Consider the following 16387-nt stretch of genomic DNA (forward strand, 5'->3'; position numbering starts at 1 on the left):
ATGATCCACGGCTCCATCCCACACCCCACCCTGGCTGCAAAGCCCCTGTCCCAGCCCCACTCCCTCCCTCACCATGGGGTCCTTGATCCATCTGCCCAGCCCTTGCTCTTCAGTGCCACTTCAGAGCACTGGGTCCACCTTCACTTTAAGACTTATTCCTTCAGAGGACCAGCTGTAATCTAGCCCAGAGTATCAACCTTTTTTACTTAAGTTGCCTGCATACTCAGGAATTTACAAGAAGATCCTGGAAGGGAGATGTTTTGGCTATTGATAGGGATGTACTCAAATTGCAAAGGCGGGGCAAAATTTCTCAGGCTCACTGAGGCCCCAGGCTCCAACTTCACGGGCAGAGTGCAGCTCCCACCCTCCCATGACTCCAATGGACTGGAATAGCCAGCCAACACATGGGCTGCCACCACCCCACTGCTCCCTGGCCTGGCCTCACTCCATTCCCCACCTAGCCCTGACCTGCACGAGGAGGAAAATAAGCCCTCCTAGGCCCCGCATGAGCACAGGGAACATGCTGCCACCACCCCAATGCCTCCCTTGCCTCTCCCTGGGCTTGGACAAGCATGGGTACAGGCAACCACCACCCCACTGGGCAGGCCAGGCCATGCTCCCTCTCCTGCCCCAGGCCTGCACCCACTGCCACAGCTTGGCCACATTGCCCCCCCTGCCCCTCTCCAGCCCTACATGGGTGTGGGAAAGGGCTGCCACCAACCCACTGCCTATCTGGGTGGGTCCCACTTCCCCACAACCCTGGCCTAGGCCCCCACCCTCTGTAGCACCCACTCATGACAGGATGGGCCCAGCCAGGCCAGACAGCTGTGGCTACAGAGAAAAAAAAAAAACAAACAGGGCTGCGCCTGTCCCTGTCTGCAGGGCTGAGAAGCTGTACAAGGGCAGCCTGTCGCCCAATCAGCAGCCAGGGTGGGGGAGCAGCCATTTTGACTGCTGCCCAGGGGGGGGGGGGGGGGGAATCTCATTTTTACCCAGAGCCCCACTTTTCCACAGGTTTTTTGTTTTTTTCTTTTGGCAGATTTCTCCAATTTTCACAGAAGATTTTCCAGAAAAATCACAAAATCATTATTTCGGTACATCCCTGCTAATGGGGATAGAAAATGCTTGATAGTTCACAACGGATAACAACAGCACACAATAAATAAATAAATCACATGAAAGTTCTCTACCCTACACCTTGCAAGTAACACCATAGTTTCATAGTTTCTAGGGTCGGAAGGGACCTGAACAGATCATCAAGTCCAATCCCCTGCCCTGGGCAGGAACAAGCGCTGTGATCATAATACACCAGCCAGATAGCTATCCAACCTCCTCTTGAAGACCCTCAAGGTAGGGGAGAGCACCACCTCCCTTGGGAACCCATTCCACAGCCTGGCAGCCCTAACCATAAAGAACAACTTCCAGCAGGACTCTACTTGCTTAGTCAATGTAGGTGGTTAAACAAAATTCTAAATGAAATATTTTTGTTCAAAATTTCTGCTCAAGAAACCTGAAAAACTGTTTCACTTGACATGAAGACATTTATTTCTGAACATCTGTAAGGAAAAGAATGTTAACAGGGGGCCAGAATCACAGAACTGCTGGCAGGAACACTGGCCTTCAACTTTTAACAGAAGTTGGTGATGCCTGATTTTGGCGTTCACCAGGATTTTGGATATTCTGACTTCAACTCACTCCTCTGCCTGAAGAGATTTGAACCAGCATCTTCCACCTCTCAAAAGAGTGCCATAACCACAAAGCTGCAAAACACCTATAACAAGAGCGACACCAGTGGCATGGGCATCCTCTATGAAGCTCATGATAGATCAGATAGGACAGGAAGCACAGAAGCAGCAAGTAGGACAAGAAGCAGAAGGCACAGCAGGAGACCGGGGCAGGAAGCAAAGCAGGAGACAGAACAGGGAGCACAGAGTTTGGAGCACAAAGCAGAGCAGCAGTTCTGGTGGGAGAGTGGCACTTGGAAGAGTGCATGGCAAATTTGTGGCATGCATGTCAAAAAGACTGGCATGACCTGCTATAAAGATATTCGAAAGGCGCTATCAATCTCTTTCGCTGTTTCTGTTACCTCAGGGGAATGTCCTAACCACCATACTAATCCTGAACTGCATTTTCCTCCTCCTTCCTGTGAGAGTTGTTTTTACTCTGTGTAAAATATTTAAATATTCACTGAAACAGAAAGAAACAAAAAATGACACACTAGCCTGGTGATCAGGCCACACATGGAATGCAGGAACCTGGACTCCAGCCGCTGCTTCACATGGCTTAATTATTTATTCAGACAGCAGAGACCAAATCAGCATGGTATTTAAGGCCCTCCCCTGTGAGATAGGAAACAGAAGTGGTCCCCCTCTTCTATTCAGTAACCAACAGTGGTAAGGCACTCACCCAGGATGGAGGAGAGAGAATTTAATTCCTTTCTCTGCTTGAGAGACAGATATGCCATTAAACCATACATAAGGAAAGTCATAAACAGACTCAACTGAATACACCTTCACAGTGAATGGATTTCAAGAGGTGATTTGTTTTTGTTTTGAAATTCCTCCAATAATTTCTCAGGAGATGTCATTTAAATACTTAGAAAATTAAAATGCATCACCAAGAAATTACATATTTGGTAGTTGCGGGCATCTTAGCAGATCAAAGTAAAAAAAAAATATTAAAATAAATCCAGTTTCTGATAGCTCATACGTAGAGCTAAAAAGAAAAATATAGTTAACTAAGGCAAGTCTTCAAATTTGCTTTAAAAAAAAAAAGTTATCAAGAAGAATCTAGATCTTATTCTACAAAAGGGAGGGTTTATCAAATGATGATGAACTGAGCAAGACTGACTCTCAACAGGACTCACAAATTAGCTATATATTAATATCCCAAGTCTCCAGGGACTGAAATCTCCAAGGACTGAAGCATCAGCTGCTTTTATTTATTTTTCTAATGCTCCAACATCATTCAACCCAATTACAGGTTACCGGACCACATAGTGACACTTATAAATGTACCGTTTTTATTTTTGCAACATCTTATTAAATTACATAGTTTGCCTCATTTGTGTAGTCAAGCACTGTCTTTTTATGTAAATCTCAAGCTGAACAGCAAACCAATTCCTTGCTACAAATCCGTAACCAAATGAAAACATGAGGTCATTCAACACTGTGTCACACCAAAACAGGATAAGAACGCAATACTGTCATAGTGCAAGAGACTACCGAACTGAAAACAAGAATTCACCTGAGGGTAAAAGAAGTTCCAAAATATTACAGATATTATACTAAAAGTGACTGCTCCTTACTTTACCTATGCTATTCTTCATTTATGTTATTTTTATGTACTTTGCTATATTCATATGCATATCAGAACTTCTGTATAATTTGCTCAATGCCAACATATGCTTGGTTATATTCAAAACGAAAGGACACTGAAATTGCCTCAAACAGTAGGAAAAATCCTGACTTGAAGAAGTTACTTTTTCCTTCTTGATGTCATGTTAAATGCTAGATTTTATAGTTAAAATCTCCCTTCGTTTTAAAAAAGTAGGAAAAAGCATACTGTTTGAACCATTACTTACTGAACCTGCACTTCAAACTACTGATAGCATTCTACACCTCTAGAGCTGTTCAACTGGTACTGGAGAGCTTGCAAGAAATAAAGCAACAGCTACAACATACACCTTTCAGTCAAGGCAAAAGTTCCATGGAATGAAGTAGAACCCAATTTTTCCACATCAGGAAGGTTCCCAATATACCTATCATACTTACTCAAATTCAAGATGAGTTGTTTTCCCCTACACCCAACACATTTTAAAAAAAAAGTTCCCTGCAACTTCAATTCTGTCCCCAAACCCAGGTTCAGAATCCAAGTTGGAGTTCCTGCAACATCTCCCTGATGCCACCTCTGCTCCTCCCTCCAGCCTCTGCCAAAGCAACCATCCATTTGTGTAAATACAGCACTGTAATTTGGAACAGACTGCCAAATTAAGGATGTGCCACTCAGCTTTTACTTTAAAGTGTGAGGCTTCTCTACTCAGCTGGAGCACAGAAGCAGTCCTCTGGGCTGATCTGCAATGTCCTTTGAAATGAAAGCTGCAAACCTCTGGGCCACCCTCAGCAGCCCTCTGCATTCTTTTGCTGTGACTATATACCCCAACAGGGGGACTACAAAACCTAACACTGAAGAGAAGTTGGGCTCTGCTGAACTAGATTTTTTTAGTGAGTTTAACCTTGATTTTCAAGCCCCTCAAACTTCAATGCTTATTCATCTAGTGTTCACAGAAATGAATGCACCTAATTTTGTCTATCTAGAAGCTCTATTTTATGTCAGGGGAGAAGGAGGAAGGAGGGAAACGGAACAGAAATTGTTCTCAAATCAGGTAACTGGCCTGTTAACTTTCAATAACAGGCTCTTCAAGATGTTTTTATTTGCATGGACCATTTCAAGTGTACAAGTTTCAGGTACATGACAGTAGGCTAGGCAAAGTGGCTCCTTAAAGACAAACTCATTTAGAAAGGAATAAGCATTCACTGGGGCCATACTGTTGTCTTCCACAGCTTTGTGCCCCTTCCAAATGAGGGCACAGAAGGGCAGAAAGGTTCCAAACATCCTTCAGTTTCTTTGCTAATAAAGAATTCCAGTCACCGAGAGCTCTAAATGCAACCAGACTGGAGGATATGGGATTGTAGGATGCACACAAACAGAACATGGAAGCATTTTTAGAGATGATCAAGGAGGACTAATTGGGAGGGTAGGCCAAGGGAGCCTGCCACTTGCTAATGAGTGAAGATAAAGTTACCTACCCATGTTTTGCCACTTTTGCACCTTTATTTCAGGTAGAAAGATATCCTGAAACTTGCCAAAGTTACAGCTTGTACTAAGTGTTGACGTTAGGAAGAATGAGCAAGTATGTCATTTGGCAACAGAAGGCTTGCAAACTATGCCAAGGGCAGCAACCTACAGGATCAGCAGTACCCAGCTGCATGTTCCCAACCCGCTCTACTCACCTCCCTCCCTCCTACTCTGACCCTCAGAAAAGAATTTCCCTTCCAATAGCTAGCAACACTGGCAGCATCTCAAAATAGGATACAGTCACTAACTATAGCCACAGACTCCCTCCATGATGATGTGGATGCCAGAGACAATAGGGCATACTGGGTTGTTAGGTTTGTGGATCTTGGGTAATAAGTAAAAGGTAGCTGGTTTGGGTTCCTAGAGTGTAGAAGCAAATTCTCTCCTATATTTCAACAAAAGAGGCTTTAAGAGGCTGTGCAGTTCCCTCTGGTATTGTTTCATAAGTGGGGGGAGGTCTCAGATCAGAAATTTGTAAAATTCTGTTGGGAAGTTGGGTTTCAGCTGCCTGTATGGATGGCATTTTGTCCATGACAACAGTGGCACTCTCCATACCCACCTGTTTTATGATAATGTCAGGGTTATTTTGTCGAACAAGTTTTAGTTCAAGCATTCACACTGGCATTTTTAAGCATGAAGATGGCGATTCACAAGATGCAGCAGCGCTTTAATTAGAGTGGTTTTCGGAGGCACTCTAATTAAAGCACCGCCACAGCATATGTGATAAGTGCTCCATCACGCTACCTCAGATTCGAATGACTTTGTTGCTTAGCTGGGCCAGGTTCATTTCACCACACTAAATAAACATGTTGCATGTTATCTGAATCCTTAGCCAGGCTTGTAAAGTGGCCACAAGTGAAATCTGGTCAAGAGGAACATGAAATTGGAAAACTGCATTGACTCATGAGTTTTAAACCAAGTCACAACCATATAGGTGAGAGGTTAGGTTTGATATACCTATTTATCTCAGGAAGTAGAATCTGCTTGAAAAAAAAAAAAGTTATATTCTTGCTGATTTCAAGTTCTCTCTCATTTTGGAACTCGGAAAGAATTAAACCATCACGAGCAAGGAAGGACTACTAGCCAAACCCATCTAGATCTCCCATTAAGAGGAATAATGTTGTTAATAAAGATGTGAAAGGTTAAACAATTAATCGCTTAACCAATAAAGTACAGTGATAACCAGATAGTTTAACTGGTTATCCTTTTGCTCAGGGCGGGCGCAGTTTGGCATGGAAGGAAGGAAAGGGAAACATGTAGTGCCCCAGCAGGATCAGAAGGCAGCAGGGCAGCCAGGAGGGGGAAAAGGGTAAGAGGGACTACTATCCATAGCATAAGAGGAAAACAGCTAGCAGCCTAATGACTCATCAATTAAGAGATTAGCTGCTAGCTCACAGGTGCTCTCTCCTTCCCAGCACCAGAGCTGTGTTGTCTGGCTGAACTTGCCTCCTCTCTCCCTCCCGCCATGTCCAAGCTGCTGCCTTATCAGTTAATCATTTAACCAATATAATTAGAGGAGGTTAAATTAATATTTTAAATGGTATTTATATGCCTAGTTGCTAAACACAAAAAAACCCCCAAAAACAAAAACACACACAAGAAAGGAAAGATGATTTAGCAAGTTGAATCCAATATTTTATTGTCTCTGTAGCTAACCATTGACAGCATGCTACCTTAAAATGTCCAATGAACTGGCATGCATAGGAAGGAGATTTAGTAACTATTAAAGTTATTTTTAGACTTGGCAGAATTCATTTTAATTTTGACTGCTAAAAAAATCAATGTTTACTTTTAAGCATTAATTTTTCTGTTTCCTCAAATGTTCAGGATTGTGCAAAACCACTAAATTGTCTGCCCCCCACACTCCCAATGCCAGTATACAGTTAACAGCTTTATGAAAAATCACATCAAAATATAAAAAGTTAATATCCATAAATCAAAAAGCATACCTCCTTTAACTAATTCTGTTAATTTACCAGTACATTCATACCAGGATGCAGCTTTTGCTCTCACAGAGTGGAGCACAGGTGTTAGGCCCAGGTTAGGGGCTGTAGACCGTAGCTCCTGGCAGTGCTTGCTGTGAGAGGAGGCTCATCAAGGGACTCCTGGCTGCCATATAGGCCGGGGGGGGGAGTTCTACCTGGTGGGCACCATCGGAGAAGTGGCCAGGCCCCTTGATGGCCACAGCTTTCTGCTTCTTCAGGCAGTCCAGGGGCAGGGGCTGGGTCCCAGAAGTATCTCTGCACATCCTGCCCTGAGATCTCAGGGGCCAAGTTGCGATCAGTAGGAGTTTAGTGCCTAATCCCCAGCTGGGACCTGGGCAGAATGGGTGACCAGCGGCACCAGGCTCCTGCCTGGCAAAAGCCCTGCCCACCAGTGCCAGGACCCTACAGCAGCATTCCCCCCCCACCCCCACCCTCCCAGCACAGTCCCCAGTTTCTGCAGCAGCTGCCCAAGGCACAGTAAGAGGTGCAGCTGGGGCTCTCCCCACCACACCTGCAATGGCTGCCATGCATCCATGGGGCCCCTGGCACCCCTGTCCTGGATTTCCTTACCCCTGTCCCAGATATTTGTTCTTATGTGCCCTTTCTATAATTTCTGATCATTACTGATGGGAATATCAGTCTGCGAGTGCAAGGTATAATCCACTTTTATCAACATTTAGCAATAAAAATCAAATCCTGCCAAGTCCAGTTACTTTCAATCTGCCTTCCACATTATTTTCTGAGAAATATTTACTTACTAGCCCTCTACCAGCTCTAAAACTTATCAAAACAATCTTCATAAGTAACATGAAATCATTACTCCAGTGAGGTTAACTGATTTACTATACTTAATGCTAATAAAAAAGGGTAATATTGGTATGAAAGAGGCAGTTAGCTACATTAGTCTGATGTCAGGTAGAAGGCAGAGTAGATACGCACTTTATAAACTATCTACAACGCTGGTATGTCTTATGTCAAAAAAGAAAGAAGACACATGAGAAAATATTACACAAGCCAATACTGAAGCAATTTGGCTATCATATGATTTCATTCACAAGGATGTGGTGTGAAATGTTCGAGTGCTGCTGACACTTGAGCTGTTTGTGTGATGAAGAGCCAGCTTCTCTGTCCTGCTATCTAGTCATTCGGAGCTGTTCAATTCCTGTTCCACAATTCGATGGTTAGCTAGGCCTGACTGGAGAGAAGTTAGCCCAATCTACTCAAGTTAATACGGCTATAGACAAGCCCTTAAAACCAGAATATTTAAATTAGAAACAGTATTCAGCAATTCCAGTATTATAACCTCCAGTTACCAAATACTATAATTTATTATACTACACAGGTCTCTTCATGCCTTTGCAACAACAATCACTATAAGAACGTAACTTCCTTGTCAGATACTGCAAGTTGAACACACCTAAACTAACCCCCCATACAAGTTTTTATATGAAATTAACCAATGTCAAACTAAGAAATTAAGTCACAAAGACTTAAGTTCACTCAGATTTTCACTCTGAATTTTTTTCACTCTTAAAAGGACCCCAGTTTCTTTAAAACCCGCCGTCAAAACCTCAAATTAACCTTATAGTTTCATTTTTACCTACCTACTACTGCAGAATTAAAAAATGGATTTTTTTTTAGCTTTAACATGTATACAACACATTTTTATATTTTACATAAAACTAATGTTGGTTATAGGAGTTAACAGCTGAGAAAGTGATACCAGCACGTAGATAAGATGTCACCCTAAAAATACACAAGATAAATTCACTGGCAACACAAGGCTGCTCCTTATTACTAAGGTGGATTTAAATCACCTTTCAACTGAATCCAGGTTAACTAGACATTAGCTCATATATCAGAGTTTTTAATTACATAGGCATATAGCAATATGCCTTTAAAAAAATCCAGGAAATCTACATGCATGATGAAAGGAAGTAGTTTATTCTACAGGATATGCCATGACATTCCATTCAAAAGAGGCAGAATTAAGATACTGGAAATCCAATGGTGCTTACTACTAGATTTCTTTACATGAAATTATCAAAGATTATTCTTCAGAGAAGTCTGGCAAATTTCTGAAGTACCTTCAGTATGCTCTTGTTCCTACAGCATGCTCTTGCTACCAGCTACTACCAAGTTAATTTAACAACAATAAAACCTCCCCCTGTATTTAGCAAAGGGTCCAAAATCTACAATTCAAAGCAATATCTCTGGGAACAGCAGTGTGAAGCAAATTTCTATTACTTCCAGGACTCTCTCTCAGGTATCTGCATTTGAATAGTTTCACTCATTACTAGAGCCCAGAAATACTTGGCAAAAGGCAACATGCAGCCTTGAACACTCCAACAGTATTGGAACTTCTGGACAAAACAAAGCTTTTTTTTTTTGTGAGAGAGCGAGAGAGAAAACCACTCAGCTTATTCTTGATCAAAACAGATCTAGTTCTGAAGTTATAACTTACAAAAAATTCAGTTATAGGCTTTTGGGGCAGAAAAGGGAGATTTATTCGGGATATAAAGACTTCTATACTATTTGATCAATGATAAAACTGAACAGTTTATATATGCACGCATGCACGCACGCACACACACAAACCGCCCATCAAGAATTAAGGGGGGGGAGAAATGGGCTGGGCTGGAGCCCTGTCCCCCCCCCACCGTCCTCTCCTTCCCTCCTGCTGCTTGGGGTCTGAGCCCTCCCTACCACAGTGGCAGAGGGAGGGAAGGTGCATGCCTGGGCCCAAGAGTGGGGAGAAGCCAGCCAGCCTGCTGCAGTGCAGGGGAAGAGCAGCGAGCCCAGGCCAACCCAGCAGCAGCAAGGGGGACAGAAGGAGCAGGCTCACTGCCAAGCGTGGGAGGAGGCGCACTGCTACCCCTCCACTGCTGCAGCAAGCTGGCTTTGACCCCAGCTGGGGCTCACTCCTCCTTCCCCACCAGCCACCACCACCACTGCCTGCCTGCTCCTCCCCACTCCCAATCAAGTCTGCTCCTCCCCAAACTGCCACCACATCAGCCCTGCAGGTGGTAGTGACAGAAGAGGCAGGCCAAGGCTACTGCTGGTGGCCTCACCCCACCCTGCGGCATCTTGACCCCACTCCTCCCACCCCCCCATCACCTTTACCTCCAAGGAGCAAGAGGGAGGCGAGGCCAGCTCCAGTGGTCTCACCCCACTCCATCACTGCCACCTACAGGGAGCAGGGCAGGGGAAGCGAGGCCAGCTGTGCTAGCCTCACCCACCCCCACCACCATGGTGGCGTGCCACCACCTCCTGTCCAAATGCTTCTTCACACCCTGATTAGCTGTCTGTCAGCCAATCAGAGTGCAAAAAAGTGAGACAGACACTTTCTAGCCAAACCTCTGGATGAGGACCTAAACTGTGTTTTGCAATAGTCAGCCACTGCTTGATTCAGCAAAGATAGTTAGCACACTTGGTTGCCTTTCACTGCACATACCAGGGAACCCTTGCATTCTTCCATTTCCATCCTACAAGCTCCCTGTAGGCAACCCTCCCATGACTATTTCACAGGTTCTGTGAAACTATACTAGTCACGACCTCAGCCAGAAGTTGTGTGCTCCAATCCAATAGTCTGACACCTAGAACATCCTCTTAAAATTTAGAACTAATGAGCTGAACTGAATTTAAGTTACTACATAGTACATTCAAAAGGAAGAACTGTATTTCTCACAAAACTTCATAGAAAGCTCAACCAAAAATGAAATGCCAAATAGAATATCTTGCTGCTTGTAGTGGCATTGTATTTCACACTCCGTGATTTAGCCTCCCAAACTTGGAATTGTGTGTAAACATCTATATGAACAAGAACTGCTTTGCAAAGTAAATGTTACTGCTATATTTAGCAGGCAACTTGCTTGAACAGATCAAGATAAAGAACATAGCTAACTTTTACCCATCTGACTAGGGTGAAGATAATTTTACAGAGTTCTCCTGTGGAAGTACTTAACTACTCAATATTCTAAAAATACATATTTAGTTTTGGTGTAGGTGCAAAAGTTTTTAGCAAAAATCAGAAAAATAATTATTGTTTTACAGGCCTTAGAATGCATGCTTTCTGACATCTGCCTATAATGTCAGATGATGATTTTACAACTCTATTCTGACATGATTGCACTCCAGGGTAAATGTGCTTCCTAGAATGTCTATCTTTTTATATTTTTTAATAAAGATTTGAATAAAGCTACTGTTTTGTATATAGGAGATTTGGAGAGAGGAAAAAATAGACACCATCTGAGGATCTGTGAAATGTATCAGTGAAAAAGACTGAAAAGGTCAAGTTAGGTTTTCTACCTTGCCATTTCTAAAACATGTTGTACCAGATTGGTAAGATGCAGAGCTCAAAATTCTTTTACCACAAAAAATTACTACAAGAAAAACTAAAACTCAGTGGAGGATAATGTTGTTAGAATAAAGGTTATGCATAGAATCGAAATATCAGAAGAGGTCCAAACCTAGTAACTAGTTTCATTATGACTTTTCTAACAATGAGTAGAAAAATGAAAAGCCAGCACTATCCACCTTGAGGGTGCTCACAACTGTGAGGACTGCAAATCTAGTTTCAAGCCCAAAAGGGGGACCATTACAGTGATGTAAAATGTGAGCTATCATGGTTCAACAGATCAATGCTTAAGTATACAAATATTAACTTCAGTTAAATAATACAGTATGATCTACTTAAAATCTTTCTTGTTTTAAAGAAAGGAGCATTTTTGCATCTTTGTTTGTTAACGTTCATCTTTCCACAGCTAAGATTCTGGCAATTAAGTAAATATCTGATTACAAGACATCCCATGGACTTCGAGGTTATTTCACTTTTAACATAAGGAGTTACAACAGAAGTAAGAAGCTGAAAAGGGCCTGAGCATGTAAGATAGCTAAATTATAATTTCACCACCAGCGGAGAGGTAAAACTAAGTGTTGCTCAAATAAGTAAATCTTCCTCCTTGTCTGCACAGTTAACATCTTGATTATAAAATGACTTGGTTATTTGACAAAACTATCTTTGCATCACCTGAATTGTAATTCCAAAGTCATAGTTTCCATGTCATTGTAAAGAAGTAGGCTACCATGAAAGCTTTCCGCAAGTACTGTCCCCTTTATTTTGGCATGGGCTGACCTTTAAGAAACCTACTTGGTCTCTCCATGATATTAAGGAACTGTGCAACTTCTGTTGAATCTTTACTTTTAAAGTATGAGAAACATTATATAAAACTTCTCCAGGGGACTCATGAACCCTTGCTTTTGACAATTTATATTTAAAAGGCATAGCAAAGAATCATGGCAAAGTCTCATGGTAACTCCAGTCTTCAGAGATACTCATCCAATGATCTCCAAGGTTGTTTTTGGAGGGTTTTTTTGTTTTGTTTTTTAAATACATTTCCCAGATATCCTGGCAACTGAATCAACTGAGGTGGAATGGAATGTCTGGTATAACAATACAATCCTTCTAATTTAGGATGCCAGGTGTGGCTGCTCCAACATGATGGCTCTACCCCTGGTGAATGCTCCACGTGCTCCAAATCCAAACAAGAGTCAGCACTGTTGCTGCTGCCATCATCACCACATGCTCTGGCTCAGAATAAGAGCTGACACTACTGCCACTTCCTCATGGGAGGGTTGGATCCATCCTGCATGGAGCCTCATAGTCCAGATTTGGCCCAGGGCACAAGGCAAATTTGACACCCATGCTCCATAGAAGAGGTGTGAAATGTGTGGTCTGTGGAACCACATGATCTGGCCCAGAAGACTCTGGGTTGACCGCCATGCACCAGCACAGAGGCTGGACCTGGTACCATGTGCCTTACATACAGAGAAAGTAGTCAGTCCAGGGTGCAGAGTGCATGTGGTGCCCTGCTCGCTGGCTCTGGTGCTGATCCTGATGCAGCCAGAAGGCAGAGCCAGTCCAGCAGGGCACCATATGCAGCATGCACCCCAGACTGACCCCCTATGCTGCACATAAGGTGCACAGTCAGTCCAGCTCCGTGTGCTACATCCAACGCATACCCCAGGCTCACAGTACACAGCGTATGAATGCCTCGTATCAGTGCACCAGCTGAACCTGACATCACATGGGACACAGGAGGTCCAGACCATGGGCTGCATGCAGCACCTCAAACCAACCCAGTGCTGCCTGCAGCTCTGGGTCCAGCCCTACATGCACAGTGAGCCCTGGAGCCAGCATGTGATGGACACTGCACCACGAGTGCTGCATAGGAGGTCAGTTCAAGTCTGATCTGCAAACTGGCACAGCAACCCTTATCCAGCCCATAAGGCTGAACGAGTTTGAACCTCCTGCTCTACACTCATATGAAAGCTCTAATACCCATTAAACACTTTTCTGGTTGTGTAAAAGGGCCTTTTACAAATATGACTGTAACATCATCTCACATTAAAGCCCCTTAGTTTAAAAGGCTATCAGGTTTTTAATTCATTATATTTATGCATTTTAAAACTAGAGTAATATAACATTTTTGTCCATCAACTGGTTAAAAGTTACATGCAATAAGGTTTAATAACTGAGCAAAACAGTATCAGCAAGCATCACAAAGAACTTCAGCTCTTGAAATAGGTACAGTGAAGAGACACTAAGCAACTGGAATAATATAATGCAACTTGGAAATCTACATTAAAATTGGAAAGTACTCTTTTAATATGAGAATGCATATTTATGTTTTATATTAATATATCAAATAACAAGAAAAACTACGTAATGTAGCAGTGGTGACAAAGCATTCAGTATGAAAAATATTTAAGAGGAAAACTAAGGTTCTCAGCTATTTCTACTGTTTCAAGCAACTGCTACATAACAACATAGGACTGAGGCCTCCTGAAATCAAATCTAGGCCCCTCTCATCACAGGAACACCAGCATAGGATCCCCTTCATTAAAAACACCCACATCTAGCTCCTTCTTAAAAGCATTTAGTTTATCTTTAAGATTACCTAATAAATGGTCTAATTAAAATTCCTGCCTCTACAATTTAAGCCTTCTTCAGAAGGTCCAACATTTATCATATCAGTTTCACTTTCCCTGGTTTCTTGATTAGCAAACCCTTCCTGAGGGCTACGAAAACATCTGGTATGTATGTCACGGTAGATGCCACTCCTTCAATATGACACTAGCATGGAAGATAACTGTCTGACATGTTTGCTTGCATCAAGCAAACTTGAGAGAGATTTTGACATTGCATCCTTCTGTTGCAAAATGACCGGAAGCCTCAGAATGTGTTGCAAATGCTGATTTAAATAAAAATTAAGCTATTCTGGTCAACAGCTCCCAAATGCTCATGTGTCAGAAACTAACATTATTAAAGGAGCGATTTCATAATCTGTCAATGCATCATCCTTTTGGTCATTACCTGCATACATAGCCAAAATAGTTCTATTTCAGATCCAGGAAAGAAAAGCAGTCTTGAGATACCCGTAATGCTGGAATGAAATTGAACACCCCCCCCAACCCCACATACCATACAGAGCCACTTATAAGTAACTGAAGATAGTTATATGACTTCACAATTTAGTTTTGCACTTTCAGGGCTCCCCTACAACATGATCAAGGCCAGCCTTAGAATAACTAGTAAACAATTTATAAGTAGGCCTTGTTGGTACCAGATGCAAATACCATCTACCAGTGCCATGAGTTTGGAAAAAATGTTAACAAAACATACTGCTATAATTAGGGTGACCATTTTATTTCTAAGGAAATCCAAGACGTTACCCCCCCCACACACGTCAGTAGCACAGCTGCAGGCCGAGGCAGACAGGCAGGGCCTTGGGGCGCTGGCTGGTGAGGAGGCAGAGCAGCATGGTGTGCTAGGCAGGCACCACTGTTGCTGTGAAGGAGTAAGGTGGGCAGACTGGAGCGGGCAGGTGCCACCCCACCCACAAGTGCCAGGCTCAGTTCCTCCTGAGCAGTAGCTGGAGGCAAACAGCAGACTGAGCTGAGCACCATGCTCCAGTCCGCCCACCTTGCTCCCTTCACAGCAGCAGTGGTGCCTGTCTCCCCACCCCCCTGGCACACCATGCCACTCCACCTGCTGGCCAGACTGTGCCCCATAACATTGCAATTCTGGGGACTTTTGTTTCAATTCTCACCAACCAACCTATGAAACCAGGACTATCCTAGCCAAGCCAGGGCATACGGTCACCCTAGATATAATCCACATTGAGATATTAAGGTAAAGTACAGAAAAGAATGCAAGAGGGACACACTCCATTATGGAGAAGGGATAGTTTGGAGCCACCCATTGACTGATAAGATCCAGACAAGTTTCCATGCCAAACTTGGCACTTTTCATGGGAATACTGACAAATGTGTTCCAAAACTTGCCAAGCTTTCCACTCCTTTAAAAGCATCACCTTACCTGAAGTGCACTTTTTTTTCTCCCTCTAGCAGTCTCCTCAAATGCATCACTTCAATGTAGGCCTAGTTTTTCTGGAACATTTGCAACAAATTGGGGAATTTACATTCATGGAAAATCCGTGTCAAACATACATGGTCCCAGGGAATTAACACTGCTCACCTTCCTGATTCCCCCTCTCCCTCTTAACCTGCTGCCAATATCAGGATTATTAGTTACGCTAAGTGACTAAACCTAAAATTAAATCTAAACCTCCACTGAAACACAACCATAAATATAGGACAGAGCAATCCATCAGCAAAAGTAAAGTGGAAAAGCCTAGTTTGTGTGTTGCTTTCCGTACCAGATTCAGCATCAAAAACAGTTTTAACATGAATATCAGAGGTCCTCACCATCAGCACGAATCCATGCAAGAATCTTGGTACCAAAGAAGTTAGAGTGGGTCTGTACCAATGATACTTCTGATGTTACCAATGCCAGAAAGGATACCTGTCTGCAGACAGGTCATAAGGCACAGAGAGATGCAATAAATCCCCCCAGGACTATGCAAGCCTCCAACACTGCACCAAGAAGGGAAAGAAGTCTGAGTTGATTGACAGGGAAGGCTAATGTTGAGATGAAGGAGTCAAGTAATATATCCAAAGAACATCACTACCACAGAACTGACAGTATGAGTATGCCCTGCCTGATATTAGCCAGTCCTGGAAACTGTCAAGCAACTTCTCTTGCTCCTATTTTGCAATAGTCAAGTCATACTAAGTGTTCTGTACATCACAATGGTGCCTAAAGTCTTTTTTTGAGCCCAGGTTGCCTTTATGCTCCCTTTTTGATGTCTGAAGCCATTTTTTATTCACAGCAGCTACCATTTTAGCATTTTTTTTTAAAAGAACCTAAAGACAAAGGAACTTCTCTCATCCCAAGACTATGCTATTCACAGTTCAGCCTTGCAACTTGAGTTGAAATGAGCTGAACAATCACAGATGAAGCCAACTCTCAAAAGCAGATGGGATTAGAATGCCGACACAGATTAAACAAGAATACCCTGCAGCATAATTTACACAATTTTTGAGGCTTCTTCAAAACCTTCTGCAAATGCTTTTCTCTCCACGATGGCCTCATCCAAGCATATCATTTAGCAGGTGCATGGTTCCTCATAAGATGAGCACTG

General features: G+C 43.0%; 1 protein-coding gene across 9 annotated transcripts in view; it reads right to left on the bottom strand.

Annotated features, from left to right (window-relative positions):
• The window catches only part of PPM1B (protein phosphatase, Mg2+/Mn2+ dependent 1B), a 101453-nt gene that overhangs the window by 69710 nt on the left and 15356 nt on the right, over positions 1-16387 (bottom strand). The window lies entirely within an intron of this gene.

The sequence above is a fragment of the Crocodylus porosus genome, unplaced genomic scaffold (genome assembly GCF_001723895.1).
Source record: "Crocodylus porosus isolate Cpor-Errol unplaced genomic scaffold, CroPor_comp1, whole genome shotgun sequence".
Classification (NCBI taxonomy): domain Eukaryota; kingdom Metazoa; phylum Chordata; order Crocodylia; family Crocodylidae; genus Crocodylus; species Crocodylus porosus.